General features: G+C 38.4%; 1 pseudogene; it reads right to left on the minus strand.

The window, feature by feature from the left end:
* Positions 1 to 15,851: 15,851 nt before the first annotated feature.
* LOC144702495 (LOB domain-containing protein 25 pseudogene) lies at positions 15,852 to 16,391 on the minus strand (annotated as a pseudogene).
* Positions 16,392 to 18,258: the final 1,867 nt, after the last annotated feature.

The raw sequence follows: 18,258 nt of genomic DNA on the forward strand, positions 1-18,258 counted from the left end.
GTCTAAAAGCGGTGATCTTGTAATCACATGCCAGATGTTTGACTTTGTATCTCAGCTACTATGTTCATGTATGATGATCCTGGCGTCTTTTACTCTGGAACAATTATGTATTCTGTTAGGTACTTATTGAAAGGTATTGCATATAATTTATCTGATCCATCAACATTTTCAGAGCATTGACCTCCACTATCTTATTTTATGCCTTTAATATACTTGCAGAGCTAATTGCAAACTCTTGTTTTCAATATTAAAACTGACTATGAATTGGCCCAAGCCTTCTACACTATATACCCCATTAAAAAGTCAACCCTAGCTCTGACACTACTGATTGCGTCAGTAGGAGGCTTGCCCCAACTCATAAGCACAAACATGTTAGTGCTCAATATAAACTGTATCAATATCCAAGATCTCTTCAATTAGAGAACCAAATAATCTTGATTGAAATTCTGTTAGATCCGCAAACTATGGTTGTCGAAAGTTGCTTCATGAAATGGAATGGCTGCGCAAAGTCAACAACTGTGTGACCAAGGATCTAGACCCTAATAATAAATAAGATAAAATCAATCACGTTTATTATGTCTCATTTTATTATTACCTTACAATTAGAATAAAATTGTGCAAAATGTTAATAACCACTTGGAATAAGGGATGCCTAAATTCTATTCTTAGCAAAAGGTAATCAAATTGATTCGAATATATATGGTGGACTAGAATCATGCAATGCTTTACATATTTAATTTTTATTTATGGGGTATATAATTTAATATCTCACGCTCCCATAGTCTCATTTTTGATTTTACCATATTCTGCTAACTCTAGCAATATCTTCCCCCCTCTTGCTAACTCTCTCTCTCTCAAACTCTAGCAATATCATCCTCTTTCATGTGTTTTAATCTCGTACTCTGTTTTCTTTCACTTGCTTTCTCACCTTCTGAGTCAACTTTTTTCCCTCAATCTCTCTCCATCCAGAGTGTAGGGGTCATTACTATGTGGTTACAATAACAGTGCCGACATGATCATCATACCATGACAACAAAGATACATTTACAAGGCGATTACAAATGAAAGGAAGGAAAGAAATTCAGAATTCCAAACTGCATGCAGAGTTCATTTGAGTAGTCTTTTTTATAGGGGATTTTGTAACCTGATGTTTGAAACTGTCTGGCAAAAGGTGGTCTACGTGTACTTTCTTAAAACTTGCTCTTTTACATTGTACATTTTAAACGTTCTTCGGTAGCAAACGTCCACGTCTGGCACATATGTTTGATCCTTCTAGGGTTTGACTGTCTGGTCCGGTTAGTAACTTTAACATTGACCTAAAACTTACGTAAGGATCGGTTCATTCAGACCCAGGCCGATCCCATTTTTGTGAGGTTGACTGGTCAAACTCAAAGAACAAATGTAAAAGTACAACATTTGTATGGATTGGTCAGCAAAGGAAAACATTATTGCAAACTCCCTTGTACATTCCATCTTGAAAACAACTAAGGTAAAAAAAAGAAATTGAAAACTATTTCTGAAGTAAGCATAGCGCAACTTTTTATGCCATAAAGAGGATTAATTTCCATTACATAATATGTGTTTCGTACCAGGACACTAATTTGTAATGTCTGGTGTAATGAAGTTGTGATAGTGTCGACTAAAAATGATAAAAGTCTGATTCAAATGCAAATGATAACAAATACTTAACTTTAACTTGAAGACACCAATAGAGTCAACTTCCATCGATTTCCCATCACCTTGATAGATGAGTCATTCATCTTCATTCGTCTTGCGATGGTTGAGGCAGCTCCCCATTGATAAACTTATGTGAGTAGTAGCACCAGAATCTGTGCACCATGTGTGGACATGAATAAACAAGGGAAGAATATGTACCTTTTTCTTGCACCGAGCAATGTATATAGCACATTATTTCTTCACATGTCCACGACGCTTGCAAAATAAGCAAGCATATTCCTTATATTCTTTCTTTTAAGGCGATCATCAGGAGCTTGGTTTCCGTTGCAATGTCCTTTTGTCCTTGAATTTCCTCTAGAGGCAACAGTGAGGAGAGCACTTTCACAGTGTTAAGACTTCAATCTATCCTCTTCTTGAACGCAATGCGAGATAAGCTCACTGAGATCATTATGCATGGAATGATCCATTTGCCACTTATACTGCACGCTTAATGGATTTAGTCGTGTATGAAGAGAATTCAAAGCCATACGGACAATGGATTATCCAGGTCGTTCCAAACGTAAAGTGATGGGGGACCATTATGCCAACAAAGACACGGGATGACATCAACCACGCCATGACACTCGTCTCGATGTCCACAACCCCGGCTTCCAATAGACGTCCTAACAATGGGCCTAGGCATTGTTTCTATATCCATGTACTTTGGTTTTTCTTTCTGAATTGTTGAATGGGGCTTCGCGTTTGGGCCTGATCTATAGTCATCTTCATTATTTTTTTAATGTAGTAAAGGGGGAATCTCGCGTCGTGAGACAGTTCCCCTTATTTGATGCAATTGGGCATCCTCCCGACCCTATATAAGGGAAACATACCCAAGGAACCCCGTTGGAAATAAGTTGGATTTTTCATCAATTGGGCTACCGTCTTCTCCTTTTTGGAAGACTACCATTTACTATTTTTATATAGTATCTCGTTGGAGAATATGTCTGCACACTGACCAGATCAGGACAAGGAGAACACTCCGCGAAAGAAAGGCACGTCTTCGTACTCTCACCAATTGTCATCTCATCTATTGGAGTGCTCAATAATTCGCCCTCCAATAATTGTTCAGCCTGTAAGAAGATTCTTCAAGACCTGTTATTGGTCGCCCAAGACTTGCAGCCCTTAATATAGTTTTGGTTCTGCCTCATTTTTTACGAAGGACACAGTTAGTGGGCTGTAACCTTCTAAGAACATGTTTCTTGAACTCTGCACGGTGATCCTGAAATCCCAATCAAAACTAACCTTCTCGCCACTACCATGTGCCCTCCGCTGATCCAAAGCTTATGCATTGTGGCCAATCTGCAATTTTCGTCGGTGCACCATGAGCCCGCACTCACCAGCACTCGCTAGATGCCCACGTGCTCCCACATCATGTGCTCTCCTGTATTTGCACGTCAACACCTACATATTTGCATGCCCGTTTCTTCCCTGCGTTACGCCTCACTACACTCGCTCATATGTGCGCTGTACATATCCACGTGTTGGCACGCCCCCTACACCACGCACTCGCGCGCCCGCACACCCTTGCTAGTGATGTGCCATGCATGCCCTTGCCAGTCACTCGTGGGTCCCAGGTACAGCAGCCATGTAACCTCACCTACTGGGGTTAGGCACCGTTGGACTTCACTAGATGGTTTGATGTTATTTGCAATAAAACTTCTATGCTCATAGACCTCTCTACTAATGCCATTAATACCATCATTAGACCAAGTGAAAGTTAAAACTTTTAACTATGCAAAGTTAAAACTTTTAACTATGCATCTTCTTGACTGTGAGATAAATGAGAATAAATAATAACACGGTAAGTTCTGTGAGTTCCTAAAAATGCGTACTTGAGAGAGCTAGGTAGATGTTTGAGTTCTAATTTAGATGTACCCATATTATGTGTAACATCAACATCTAGATCAGTTGTAACCTTCTCATCTTCATTAGGTGCAATTGAATTCAGAGCGGATGCGCGGAACTCAAAATATTTTTCATCAACAAGATCACAAACACGTTCACCCTGGTCTGCTTTTCTGGGAATTTCAAAAGCTTAGAAATTTGAATCTCTATCTTCTATTGCCAACTCTGAGTTAAACTGTCCCTGGCCTCACTCAATGGTTCATTAGGATGTTGCTAGAAAAAGGCCTACGAAAGAGTATAGGTGCATGGTTCAAATTTTTAGTAAGTGTAATATCACCTACAATAAAATCAACATGAAGAAAACAATTATGTACTCTCACGATCATATTCAACAGCTTCCCATATGGTTGTCTAATTGATCAATCAACTACCTGCAATTCTATCGAAATCGGCTCTAATTCTAAAAAATTAAACTTATCATAAATATCTTTTGGCATTATATTGACACTTGACCTATATCAAAAAGTGAGCTACCAAATATCATTCCCTAATTTCACATTTAATCAATGGAGCTCCTGGGTCCCATTCCTTCCTAGGATTTTGTTTTAATATAATATAACTAACACTCCTAGATAATTGAATCATATTTTGCTTCCAAGATGGAGTACAAATATTTTTCAAAGATGTTGATTATGAATAAATATTCTGAATTGGGTTAGGTTTTAGTATGATTTTTGTTTCTAGATACTCTTCCAGATCTTCTTCCAGATCATCAACAACTCTATCTTCTGTCTCCATATCAGGTTCATCACAAGGTTTTTTCTCAAATGAACCAGCTAGTTCCTTCCCATTATGTAATCTGGAAATTCTATTTAGATGCATATGTTCATGATAAGATTCATGATATTAAAATGATTCAATATCATGATCAATAAAATAAATATTTCTTGGATTAACACTGGGTTGGGTTAAAAGTCGAGCTGAATATTGGCTAATGGTGCCAACAACATCCATTTTACAATTTTTTTTTGTCACCTCAGAAGTTTCCTTGAGGAATTTGTGTTTCTTGTCCACCAGTTCTCCATTCCAAATTCTCTAGTCTGGCATCCACTATTCTCTGATTATCCAAAAATTCCTCTTGATTCAGCACCATCTGCTTCAATATCTCCATCATGGAGTTAGATTATGAATCTTGCGAATTTGAAATAAAAGTAGGACAAGGCCTAGAAGCAAAATTTTGATAATTTTTGTTGTTCTGCTGATCATATGGATGTGGCTGGAAGGCTTCCCGTTCTGTGCTTCATCCCTAATTCTCATAATTTCCCCTCTGATTCCAAACATACAGGAGGTTACTTCCCTCATAAGCATTCACCTGTTCAAGAGTAGGACAAATGTCATTAGTATGATGAATACTTTTACAAATGGAACAAAGAGGAGAAGGATGCTTACGGCTAGTAGAAGGGGAAGTAAATGACCTAGAGGAGCTCATCATCTTCTTCATGTTATGGGCAAGCTCTGCTACAGCCTTACCCAGTTTGCCTAAGTCCCTCTCTACCTTATCTTTTCACAAATCAGGTTCGGATGCACTAACATCAACCAGCCCTCGACATTCTAGCCCTAAACGTCTCCCATTGTTACTCAAGCCATGATGATATGCACAACTAGGTGCCAATTGCTCAATAACATTAGGAAATTCATCAATTTCTTTATCAATAAAAGTGCCACCGCTAGCAATATCTACTCTACCTCTCCAATGGCCATTCAACCCATCAGAAAAAAGTGAACTATTTGCCAATCAGGAAGACCATGATTAGGAAAGTTTCTAGTAAGGTGTTTCAGTCTTTTCCTTGCATCATTAAAAGATTCAGTCCAATTGCTTTCATATAGGCATTATTAATTCCAACTGAATAACATTGTTGAAAAAAACATCTATCCATTTCACTCCAACTTTAAAAACTATTACCCACAGGCCCGAACGAATTTTTTGCTATATCCCTATAAGTATGAGGGAAAAAGCTCATTTTCAAAGCAATTGAAGTCACTCGCGCAGTGCTATTAGAAGCACACTTCTCCACAAATTCATTTAAGTACTCATAATTATCTTTATTGATGTTTTCATCAAATGATGGGACGTTTGGTAAAGATGAGAGTTTATTCTATAATCCACATTCACATCTATGGTCCCATGGACCCCGTGATGAATGTCACTCTCAGTTGCCTCATAAAATTTCATCAATCTCATCACTCTATTCACATCATTACGAATGTTCGCCATATCCCTAATTTATAGCACAAACGTCTCTGCAAAATCTGCACAATTTTCTTCTAAATTCTTAGTTTTTCCAACACATTCTATAGCTATTAAACATTGGTTCAGAGATCTTCTACACTGCATAAAAGAACTAATACAGACAAAACAAAAACAACTAAATCAGTTATCTAAAGATAAAAGTTTATCGATCACCTAGTGATCCTCTCTCATTGCACAAGCAAGTATATATATACAGTTCAACTTCAGTAAAGCACATAGAAAAGAAAACAAGCATAAATCCGAAAGCTAAAAAGGAAATCAAAAATCAAAGTGGCGTTGTCTCCCCGGCAATGACGCCATTTGTTAAGTCCAAATTTAAGGGTTTTATGTCACTACTTTTATTCAGACTTAACCAACCCGTTCAATGCAAATTTCCCTTAAATACTATATAATTAATGTACGGCAAGTAAGGGGTCGATCCATAGAGAGTCAGAAATTTAATTTTCAGAATTTTCTCAAGCTTGGAATGAAAAACTGAGTTTAAAAGTGAGAAATATAATTTATGAGTCTTTTATGGATTTATAATCAATTTACATAAATTCATATGATCTAAATTGAAGAACAAATTCATAGAAAAACACTAAATATATTTTGAAGAATTTTTCATAATTTCATTTAACATTAGAAACACGAGATAAATATTTTTTTTGAATTTTATTGATTTTAATAAACACTAAAAAGACTAGAAATATAAAAAACGGGAGCTATTTTTTTAAACTTTTGTGTAGATGTTAAAAATACTGAATATTAGTTATATAAATTTTAGAGTTCTGTTCTTCTATTTTCTAATCTTTAAATACATAAAATAAAGGAAAATATTTTTTTCTAGATATCGCCGGTGGCGGGGGCGCTAGATATCAACCCACTAAGGTTTAGCCCAAACCCGTTAAGCCCTATTGAGCCAAATGGGCTAAGCCCTATTGAGCTTGAACCAATATGGTCAGGACTTAGTCAATCTGACCAAGTCCTTTTTTCTTTTTCTTTTGAATTTGCCTAAGTCCTACACACACCACATTTTTTTCCCTAAATGATGGGCTCAAGCGCAATGTTTTTTTTAAATTTGAAAAGAAGGATTAAGGATGACCTAGGGATAGTATGGAAGGGATTTAAGAGAAAAAATTAAAAGTTTTAGCGAGACAAAAGTTTTTAAAAAGAAGAGATAGAGAGAGAAAATGAAGAGAGGGTGTAGAAGAAGTATGAGATAGAATTTGAAGGTGAAAATGAAGGGTACTCTTTATGGAACATTGAGAGGATAAACTAGGGATATGTATAAATAAAGAGTGGGGGAATAAAATTATTCTATGGAGAGAAAGCAGGGAAAAGCAAATGTCTAGAGTGAGAAAATAATGGATTTTAAGGGACAGCGATAGATGATGATATGAGAATGGAAACCTATGTTACCAAAACCTCAATGCAAGTATGGTGTGCCCTCAATACTTACTCTCAAGTTTGGATCTTTATATTTTTCAAGGATCAGGCATTTTCAATGCAAATATGAGGTGAGACTAAATGAAGACTTCAACAAACTTACATTAAATAGGTTGAACAACCAGGATTCTGTAATATGCATTGTCCTGCGGGCCAGACAATTGCTAGAGTACATCAAGGATGAGGGAAAACAAGGGAGAGAAGAGTAGTATAGATTGAAAAATTACTTAAAAGCCCCTTGGGTATGTTCTACTTTCTCTTTCTTCCCATTTTTGCCTCTTTTTCTCCATATGTTGAGAGTTTCCCCTTGTAATCAGGGATTTCCTTTTTTGAAAGGCTTTTTGGAGTCCAATGAACAGGTCAGTTTGTGGCTCAGCTTCCTATGATTTTTCATTTGAAGGCCCAAAATACCACTTTTATCATTTCAAGCTCCCTTTTGAGAAACACTCAACTCTCAAAAGTCTTCAACTTTCGAATATTTGTATATTCTTATTCATGTGAATTGATCCACATGTGAAACTATAGAATACTCATCTGTAATAAAACTTATTGACTTGAAAGAAGTCAAGTAGTTAAGTAAAATAAATCCATAATGTATAAAAATTAGAATTTATAGCGTATGCATAAATATTAGGTGATTCAAACAATAATATGATAAATTATGAATTAATAATGTCCTATTCATTTAAAATGTAAAAAAATTTCCATTTATTTATCATGTTATGAAGACCGATAAATATTGAGAAACACTTGGACCAATTCTCTCTGTTCTTATGGCTTTTGAAGGTTTGAATATATGAGATGACCGATTCGATAGCATGATATGGAAGACAAGCACAGATTAATAATGGTTACAGAACTTGGATTATAGTCAAGGGGATATAAAAGGGTTCCATAATACTGTAATATAAACAATAATGATGTTTATCTGTGAAGGGATGGCACGCATAAAAAAAACAAATAAAATGGTCAAAGTTTTCAAACTAGATAAAACAACAAAAGTATGACATTTTTATGTATAAAGAGAAACAAATTTTGTTGCGTGCAATTCTAGTTCTTCCATACCAGAGATACTTCAGGACAGGAAAATTTGGTTGGGGTAGCATCCCTGCCCCATCACTTAAAGAGTTGGTTCTCCTTTTAGAGGAAACAATCTAGATGATGCCAAGTCATCATTGCAAACATGGAATACAGCCGTTGAATTTCAATTATTATAATAATTTAATATCCGATTTTTTTTAAATATTGAATTTCAAGTTATTTGTCTGCCCGTATTTCCCTCTAAATACGCCACTATTTTAATGGATTCATTTGGCGAGGCCTTAGAGTTGATTTTTCCTTGTTTGAATTTGCCCTTAAGCTTCCATTTTCCCAAACTGGTGAATGCATCTTGTTCCCACAACCAACATGGCCACCAAGATTTGACATTCATATTGTCTATGACTGCCGAGATGTGTTCCCTTTATCCACCATGACATCCTCCACTCTACAGGCATATATCACACCCTGTGGCCTTCTCACAATTAAAGTTAAATTATTGATACTTCATGTTTAGTTACATGAAACATCATACATGCGTTTGAGAACCTTAAAATGATTATAATATGTTTCGACTGATATTTTAATTTTTTAGATGTTTCAGTATAATATTGTTGAAGTAAAAGCTATTCGAGAAGGACATAAAGAATTAAGAAATGAGGATACACACTTGACCAGCTTAATGGTCTCACTGAATAAATAGAGAAATTACAGATCTGATATCTGACAAGGGGATTTGAAAATTAGGTTTAATGGTTCATTAGCATTTTGTTTTAGTCATTCCATTATAACATTTACAATAGTTTCATGTTGATCATGGCCCTAAAACCCAACAAAATAATGAAATATGAATTAGAGTAAGAAATATACCTAGGCGATCATATCACAATCCTAGATCCTCCATTATTAATACTGAATCCGATCATTTTCATCAAATATATATATACCTTCAAGTATATCCACAACATCTGCTAGTCGCGTGTGTGTGACCCTCATGGCACATGTATCAGTTTAGGTTTTAATTTGAGGACTAACCGCATTCATTAATCATGTTAGCATATAAATTAATAATGTAGTGATCAATTAAAAGTTTTCAACGGCGTAAGCTGTTCGCCCATCGAGTGCCAAGTACACCTATTGTTCTAGAATATAAAAAGTATTTGTGAACTCTCTCAAGTAACCTTAAACATTCTTAGTTACCCCACATATATAATCCTTTGAGCTCATCAGTCTGACAACTAACACGAGGTATGGTTAGCCATCAAGCTATCAGTAGTTATTCCTGGATGAACTGATAAGCAAAGTACACTTTTGGAAAACACCTTATACCATTTATCCACTACCATGGTGAGCAATTTAATGAATTTTTAATAAACCTGAAATTTCGTTACAATAAGACATTTGAAGGCGCTGACTTATGCAACAGTATTTCTAAAAGTTTCCATAAAATAGGGTAGTTAAGGGTCAAATCCAAGATCAGAAGGTAATGGGAGAGTAACTTAAATTTCAAATAGGGTAATTAGGAGTAAAAAAGGTTTTTAAGGTTATTTTATATCTACTTCAATTTTTTAACTGCTATCTAATGAGGAAATCAAGAAAGTCAAGGGAAATTAGTCAAAACTAGTTAAAAGCAATGAAATCAATATTTATATCTTTTACAATAACATATATTTTTGGTATTTATTTGTCGAGTAAATAAATATCAAGCACAAATCAAACCCTAGACTGCCCTTCCCTGTTTGACAAACGTGGGCAACAGAATTTGGTAGAAAGGAGTAGTGGTTAAAATATGTTTTATATTTGATATAGCAGTAACTTTTAATTGTTAGTTTAGTCGTCACAGAGCTTGACGGTTAGGCTACCCACACGAGGATTTATCTATAATAATTAGGAGATAGTTAAATCAAATGTTCAAAAGATCGTACAATGCATGTTGTCACTTTTAGGAACGACCAAGTTCTGCTCTTTCCCCGATCTTGATATTCATCATTGAAATTTTGCTCCCACTCTCAAGATAAACAGTAATGGATCAAAGAAATATGATGCACAAGTTATCCAATAACAAGTTAAGAGCAGAAATAAAAAACAATATACAAAGAGAGGGAAGAAGAGATTAAGTAAGCTGTCCCAGCCATTAGATTTCATTCCAATGCTTAAAGTGTTAGGATCACATTATTTCCAACCTAGATCCATTGTCCGTTTTCTCAGCTTTGAAAACAGGCCATTCAAATTCAAATTATGGGTTAGTTCCAAAATTATTGACTTTAGTTGAGAAGGGGTTTGATTGAGTTTATAGAGTGGGCTTCTTGTGTGTTGACCTCTTTTTTTTGGCAAAAAACACGGTGACGAGTATGGCCAACCCTGTGGTTGTGCCCGTAGACCGATCCAACTGCACCCTAGACGCCACCTAGGGGGATTTTATTTACAAAGTTAAGTGTTTATCAATTGTTATACGCGTGGAGCGAGTATAAATATCCCAATTACACTCGGATCCCACTCGTCCATGCCCATGTGCAAGAAAGGAAACGATACATAAGTGATACCTTTCAGGTGCTCAGAGAAGTGTTCGCATCGTTCCATCGCATCGTCGCCTAATACATAAGTGATACCTTAAATGAACTTCCAAGAAGATGCGAGAAAGCCACTTGAGTATGCGGAGTCAAGTGGGGACTGCCTTCAAAAATTGTAAATAGAGGAAAAGAAAAAAGATATATTTTTCATCTTATCCTAATGGTGAATAATGAACGTAAATATCTGATAACAAGTGGTAAAAAAAAGAAGGATAAAAGCATAACTTTATTGATCTAACTTGATGTTATGAATATTATCTCTACAATTAATATTTTTTTATAGGAAGGCAGATGTGTCATCTTGACGAATGTAAGACGACTCAATCTTATTGGGGTTTATGATAAACTCAATAAGGGACCATAGACATATTTTAGTGAACTGTTTTCTAAATAGCACACACAATCAAGCCTTAGTGTCTTTACACTAATGGCGACATAATCATATAGTGCTATTTTTGTGAATAATATGATTCCATGAGCATCCTTCGGATACTAAAAAGTAGAATATATATGGATAGAGTTCGTATCTTAGTGACCAAAAAGGCTTTATCTATCTACTCTTATAATTAACTAATGTTAGCTTTCAATCAGGATATAGCTGCCAATCAATAAGGTTTGTTGCGAACCTATGATAGTTGGAAATATCATCTTATGTTTTCCTTTACTTTATCAATGTCAAATGCATTTTTTTTTTACTAGTACGTGTATCATATGTAAATAAATAAAATGTAATGGAATTTACATACCTTGGCCCATATGAACAATACACCCAAGTCCACTTCCTTATCTCTCGTCCTCTAAGTGGGGATCAAATCCTAAAGAGAGTGGGACAACGAGTCGATTGGATCCTAGTTCTTTAGCCGAAGTATTCCAATAGAATATTTTGTATTTGTCCATGTTATTCATACATTAAAGTAATAGCATACTATTTTTATTTTTTAATGCCTCGATCTGAAATTTGAGGGCACAAAATTCAGAGGTATATTATTTTGTAGGATAGAATATATAGCTTGTATGTTTTATGAATAGTTATTTATTTATCAAAATTATTGAGGTGTTCTGCATTTTTTTACTTTCCCAGGTGTTGCGGTTGACATTATTTGGATAGCCAGCAATTGACATGTTTCCATGTTGACTAGCACACATAATAATTATAAAACGTTGTATTAGACAACTGCAATTGTAATGTTGTAACTGCCAGTCACCCACGAATGACTTTTTTAACTTTTTTAATGCACAAGGTGTTGTGGACCCATGGAAAATAAAGCAAAGGCTTAAATATGAATGCAAGTTTGAAGATCAAGATGTACACACATATGTTAGCAGGATAAAGTTGGACATTGTTTGGTCATAAAAATGGTCTCTACCAAATCAAAGGTGTGTGTATGCGTCATCACATCAATAGAAAAATGGATATAATGTGTGGATGACAGGGCACACATCATTTGTTTCGATGCCATGCATTAAATATGGTAACTAGTTATTGTTTTATCTTAACACAGAACGGGTTACCATAAGCCATTTGGTGAAAAACTTGCACCGATGTGCTCTTCCATCGTGCAATGCCCTGCCTTGATTTTCATCGCACGTGGCGTGCTTTTAGTAAAAGATCTTAGAATGGCATAAAATCATTGTTAGAATTACTGGAAGAATAACGAATGACGTTTTATGATTGACAGCATGGGACTCGACGGACTTTCGTTCAGTCCTCTATCCCTAACACCTATGTCTGCAACGTTCATAATCCGTTTGTACTTCATCGTCATCATAACTCTGTCATCAGTCCCGTCCCACCATTTGTCCGGGAAATAAAACCAACTAATGACGGATGAATGGATGATGAGTATACTGAGAGAGAGAGGGAGGTAGTGATTAAGAGAGAGAGAGAGAGAGGGAGAGAGTCAGAGAGAGGGAGAGAAAGAGAGAGAGAGAGGGAGAGAGAGAGAGAGGAAGCAATTGAGAGAGGGGGAGAGGGAGAGGAAGCGATCAAGAGGGGAGCGAGGGAGATAGAGGGAGGAATCAATCGCGAGGGAAGAGGTAAGCAATCGACAGAGATAGAGGGAGATGAAGCAATCGAGAGAGAGAGGGAGAGATGGAGAAAGAGAGGGAGCAATCAAGAGAGATAGAGGGGGATGAAGCAATCGAGAGAGAGAGGGAGAGATGGCGAAAGAGAGGGAGCAATCGAGAGAAAAGAGAGGGAGAGGGAGCAATCGAGAGAGACCGATTGAGAGAGAGGTAGTGCTCCAGACAGAGAGAGAGAGAGTAAGAAGGAGAGGGAAAGGAAGTGATCAAGAGAGAGAGAGGGAGGAAGAGGAAGAGATCGAGAAAAAGAGAGATTCAGAGGAAGAGATCACGAGAGAGCGAGGGAGATGAAGGGATAGAGAGAGGAAAGATGGAGATGGAGAGCAAGCAATCGAGAGAAAGTGAGAGAGAGGAAGAGGGAGCAATTGAGAGAGAGAGGGAGAAGGAGAGGGAGTGATCGTGAGAGAGAGAGAGAGAGATATTTTGTCATTGTTTTGTCACCGATAAACGTCGTCATTCCACTTTTTCATCCGTTTGTTTCCGTTATTAATCATCCGTGATAGATCACGGAGGGCTAATGACGGATGAATGAAAGTACTTCATTCAGTCATCCATCCTTCAGTGTAGATAAGGATGGAATCAGTTTTTGCATGGACGGATGCTAATCCGTCATCCATCCAACAATGCTATTCATAGCAAAAGGAGGGGAATCTTCCATTCCTGAAAATTATGTTTTTAAGTGACACGTTGCAGTCTCATTGACACCGTCAGATCATGGTTAAGATTGTGGGACAAATAGTGAATGAAATTTTCCTCGGACGGAAGGTGACTGAACGGACTTCCGCTTAGTCATTCGTCCATAACATTTTAGTTTGTGAGTTTCATCATCTATTCATACTAGTTCATCATCACAACACTGTCAACAGTCTGTTGGATCGTTGACCTTGTTGAGCATATGGGATAAGGGTATCTTTGTATTTTCCATGGGAGAGGAGTACATCTGGGGATTAGTCTGTTGAAGGGAGGTTATGGTTTGTCCCTGTACACTGCATACCGATTAGGGGAACCGGCACCCTGAAGTAGAGGTGCTAACCTGGTCTTCGAGGTCCCTGAACCATAGTGGAAGCCTGAGGCTTGCTGGATTCCGTTCAAAGTGATTCTAGGAGCTCAAGGTGTTGACTCCGCTGTCATGCAACCTGCAGGTATGCTTCTAATGTCAACACATTCCTGTCCTGTCATTTGTTTGTTACAGAAAACAGAACTGATGACGGACGAATTGATGAGAAAATGCACAGGAGGGCGTGCGATGGAGAGATTATGTGTGTGTATGTTTTTGTGTGTGTCGTGTTGGTGAGAGAGAGAAAGAGAAAGAGAGATAGATAGATAGATAGAGAAAAAGAGAGAGTGAGAAAGGGAGGGAGGGCGAATGATTGCGTGCGTGAGAGAGAGAGAGAGAGGGAGAGAGAGTGAGAGAGAGAAAGAGAGAGCCAGAGAGCGAGAGGGAAAGAAATAGAGAGAGAGAAATAGAGAGATAGAGAGCTAGAAAGGGAGAGAGAGAGAGAAAGGAGATAGAGAGAGAGAGAGGGATAGGAAGAATGAGAGAAGAAGGAAGCAATAGATAGAGAGATAGGGAGAGGGAGAGGAAACAATAGAAAGAGAGAGAGGAAGAACCAGACGGAGAGTGAGCGATAGAGAGAGAGAAAGAGAGAGAGAAAGAGGAAGCGATAGAGAGAGAGTAAGAGAGAAATCGAGCAAGAGAGGGAGAGGGAGGAGTGGTCGAGAGAAAGAGAGAGAGGGAGGGGAAGGGATTGGAAGAGAGAGAGAGGAAGAGGGAGAGGAAGCGATCTAGAAAGATAGTGGGAGAGGGAGATGGAGTGATCGAGAGAAAGAGAGACAGAGGGTGAGGGAGAGGAAGGAGTGATTGAGATAAAGAGAAACATAGAGAGAGGGAGCTATCGAGAAGGAGAGAGGGTGGGAGAGTAAGCAATAAAGAGTGAGAGAGGAAAATATGTTTTTATTATTCTGACAATGTTATCAGTCAAGTTCGTCAACTGTTTGGTCTTCATTACCAGCATCTGTCACAGATGACGGATGACTGATGATGGATGACTGAAAGCACTTCATTCAGTCATCTATCCCTTTGATGTGGACGAGGACGTATGACAGTTTTTGTACAGAGGGATGACGATCCATCATCCGTTCAACAATCTTAATCATAGTAAAAAGGACGGGAATCTTGAATGCCGTAACGTCATGTTTTTAATGAGATGTGTCAGTGGTGTTGATAACACCAGATAACCAATGACCAACAACAAATATTGCTTCGAATTCAAACCTTGATGCATGGCAAACCAGAACGACAATTGAGCTGAAAATTTTGAGGAGAACTTCATAATTATAATCTCTACTAATTGATCCCATCTAACCTGTAAATAAAGTGCTGAATGGTGTAAAAATTATCGTCCAACTTACCTCACAAATCAGTACACGTATGCGAAAGAGAGAGTCTTGAGAGCTCCATCAAGGCTCTTCTTATTGTCTTGGCCAGCAAGGCAAAGGAGCTTACAAGCACCTACAAGTCCCCATTGTTTTGGAAGAACATACAGACCAAGGGCTCGTGTCCCTGCCTCAAACAAATTTCACCTTCATCATCACTTCATCATCCCACAGCTTACACCAAACAGATATTTGGTTTTCCCCCATCGCGAACCATGTTCAGTGTGACTCAGGTGACTTATTCTGACATATACAGGCGATTGCTATGCAAAAGACCTGCGAGAACAACGAATGCCACAAAAAATACTTCAACTTTTATTTTTGGCTTCAGTCACGTGAATCAGTGCTGTACCTCCTGGACGCAGAAAGTTCATAGCTCTTAAAATTGCAATTTACATCTTCGCACTCATCGTACGTGTTCTCATTCATTGCAGATGATTATGCGGAGCAAGTGCGAGCACGGTCGGCGGATCTCCATAAGATATGCTAGCATCAGTAGGCAGCGGATGAAGGTCCATGGCGATGTGGAATGGCTGCGCAAAGCCCTGTTCAAGCGGCGTAGTCCACTGCGGAGCCGGTGTGGCTGGAGGACAGCCGGAGCTTGAGGATGAGAGGGAGGCGTTTCCCCCGGCCAGGATAGTGCTGATCTCGGCTTTGACTGCATTGGTCTTCTGCTCGATACCCTGAAGATGGCGCTGGAGAGTTTCGATGACGCCAATGCAGCCGTTTACAGGATCCTGTAGATGAATTTGAGCCTCGAAGCAGAGGGAGAGGACGGCGTCGTGGCGAGTATGGTGGGGAAGGTCGTTCAAGATCTTAGCCACGTTGCTGGCGCCAAATGCCCGATGCACGCAGATAAACCGTGCCATGTCTTCCTGAGGGAAAAAGGGCGCGAACACGCACCCCGTCACGCATTTTCTCCTCAGGAACTTGCATGCCGCGCAGGGAGAGTTCGACGACGACATTCGAAACGTATCTTTTTCTGCTTTTCGTATGGGCACCGATGTGTGCTTTCCATGAATTCCGATCCGCCCGTTTCCGTCACCTTTGTACCCCACAACTGCATGAGCAGTCTAGGTTGTTTCTCTGTCCCCCCTGTTGTTTCGCTTCAATCTCATCCGGCACGTCAGCCCGACCTCACATTTTAATCCCCTGTTCTGTCGGTGACTCGCGTTTTCCTCGTCCTGACTCCGCATTTTTCGCTCCACCTTGTGATGCCAATCTGACGTCTTTTGCTCTCTCCGTCTCCATATCTTTCATCTTTCTATTTCTTGCTCTCTCTCTCTCTCTCTATTTCTACTCTCCCTCTTTTATTCTCTCCCCCTCGCTCTCTCTCACTCCATATCTCTATCTCTCTTTCGTCTCTCGGCCGGGTTTAAAGGGTATTCTCACGATAGTGATTTGAACGATACGGTTACGTCACGGGGCTAACAGTGATGTCTAGGCTATACAACAAGAATTGTTTCGTTGATCACTACTGTTATATTATGGATTACCTTGAAACAATCCACTTCTGGACTGTTTATTTCTAACCACCGATAAGATCCTAGTTTGGATGAGTGAATGCCAATAAAATGGGAGCTTCCATTATTTCTCTGTATGATATCGAGACAAATAGCAATTTCGTCTATCAGTGCCCCGTATTTGTAGTGCAAATATAAGAGCGACCGAGATTGTTTGCATGAGTAAAGGCCGATAAATCGTGAACTTCTCTTATTTATCAGTATGATATTGAGAAAACAACGATTGGGTCTATTAACGCATCTTGTTCATTTGGATGAGTGGACTATAATATGTGACCTTCCATTATTCCTTAGTATGACATTGAGAAAGATGGCTATTTGGTTTACGATACCGTGCTTGTTGGGAACAGTGAATTCTAATAAAATGTGAACTTCCACTATTTCTCAGCATAATATTGTGAAAGATATCGATATGGTGTACGAGCGCACCGGCTTTTTTTTTACGAGTAAGGCCCTATAAAATATGAACTTCCATATATTGTCAGTATGATATTGAGGAAGATAGCGATTAGGTCTAAAAGCGCACCGTGTCTGTTTCAATGAGTGAAAGCCTATTAAATGCAACCTTCCATTATTTTTCCGCATGATTAAGGAAGACAGCGATGTATTCTATGAGTGCAACGTGTTTGCTGGGATGAGTGAAGGCCTATAAAATGGGAACCTCCAATATCTGTCTGTATGATGTTAAGAAACATGGCGAGTTTGTACAAGAGGGCACCGTGTTTCTTGGGACGAGGGAAGGCCAAGAAAATGTCAACTTCCATTATTTCTCCGTATGATATTGAGAAAGATAGCGATGTCTTCTATCAGCGCGCCGTGCTTGTTTGGATGAGTGAAGGACTATCGAAATGTGAACTTCTCTTATTTCTCTTTAGGATATTGAGAAAGACTGAGATTGGGTCTCTCAGCGCGTTGTGTTTGATTGGATGAAAGAAGGTTAATAGAATGTGAACTTTCGTTATTTCTTAGTATGTATTGAGAAGGATAGCGATTAGGTCTAAGAGCGCACCGTCTTTGTTTACTTGAGTAGAGGCCTATAAGATGTGATCTTCCATTATTTCTCGGCGTAAAATTGAGAAAGATAGCGATTTCGTCTATGGGCGCACCGTGTCTGTTTGGATGAGTGAAGGCCAATGAAATTTGTACTTCCATTAGTTTTCATTATGATGTCGAGAAACATAGCGACTTGGTCTAAGAAGGCACCGTGTTTTTTTTTGGATGAGCGAAGGCGTATAAATTGTCAACTTCCATTATTTTTGGATGAGTAAGATATTGAGAATGATAGCGATATGTTCTATCAGCGGACCGT

The sequence above is a fragment of the Wolffia australiana genome, chromosome 4 (assembly GCF_029677425.1).
Source record: "Wolffia australiana isolate 7733 chromosome 4, ASM2967742v1".
NCBI lineage: Eukaryota > Viridiplantae > Streptophyta > Magnoliopsida > Alismatales > Araceae > Wolffia > Wolffia australiana.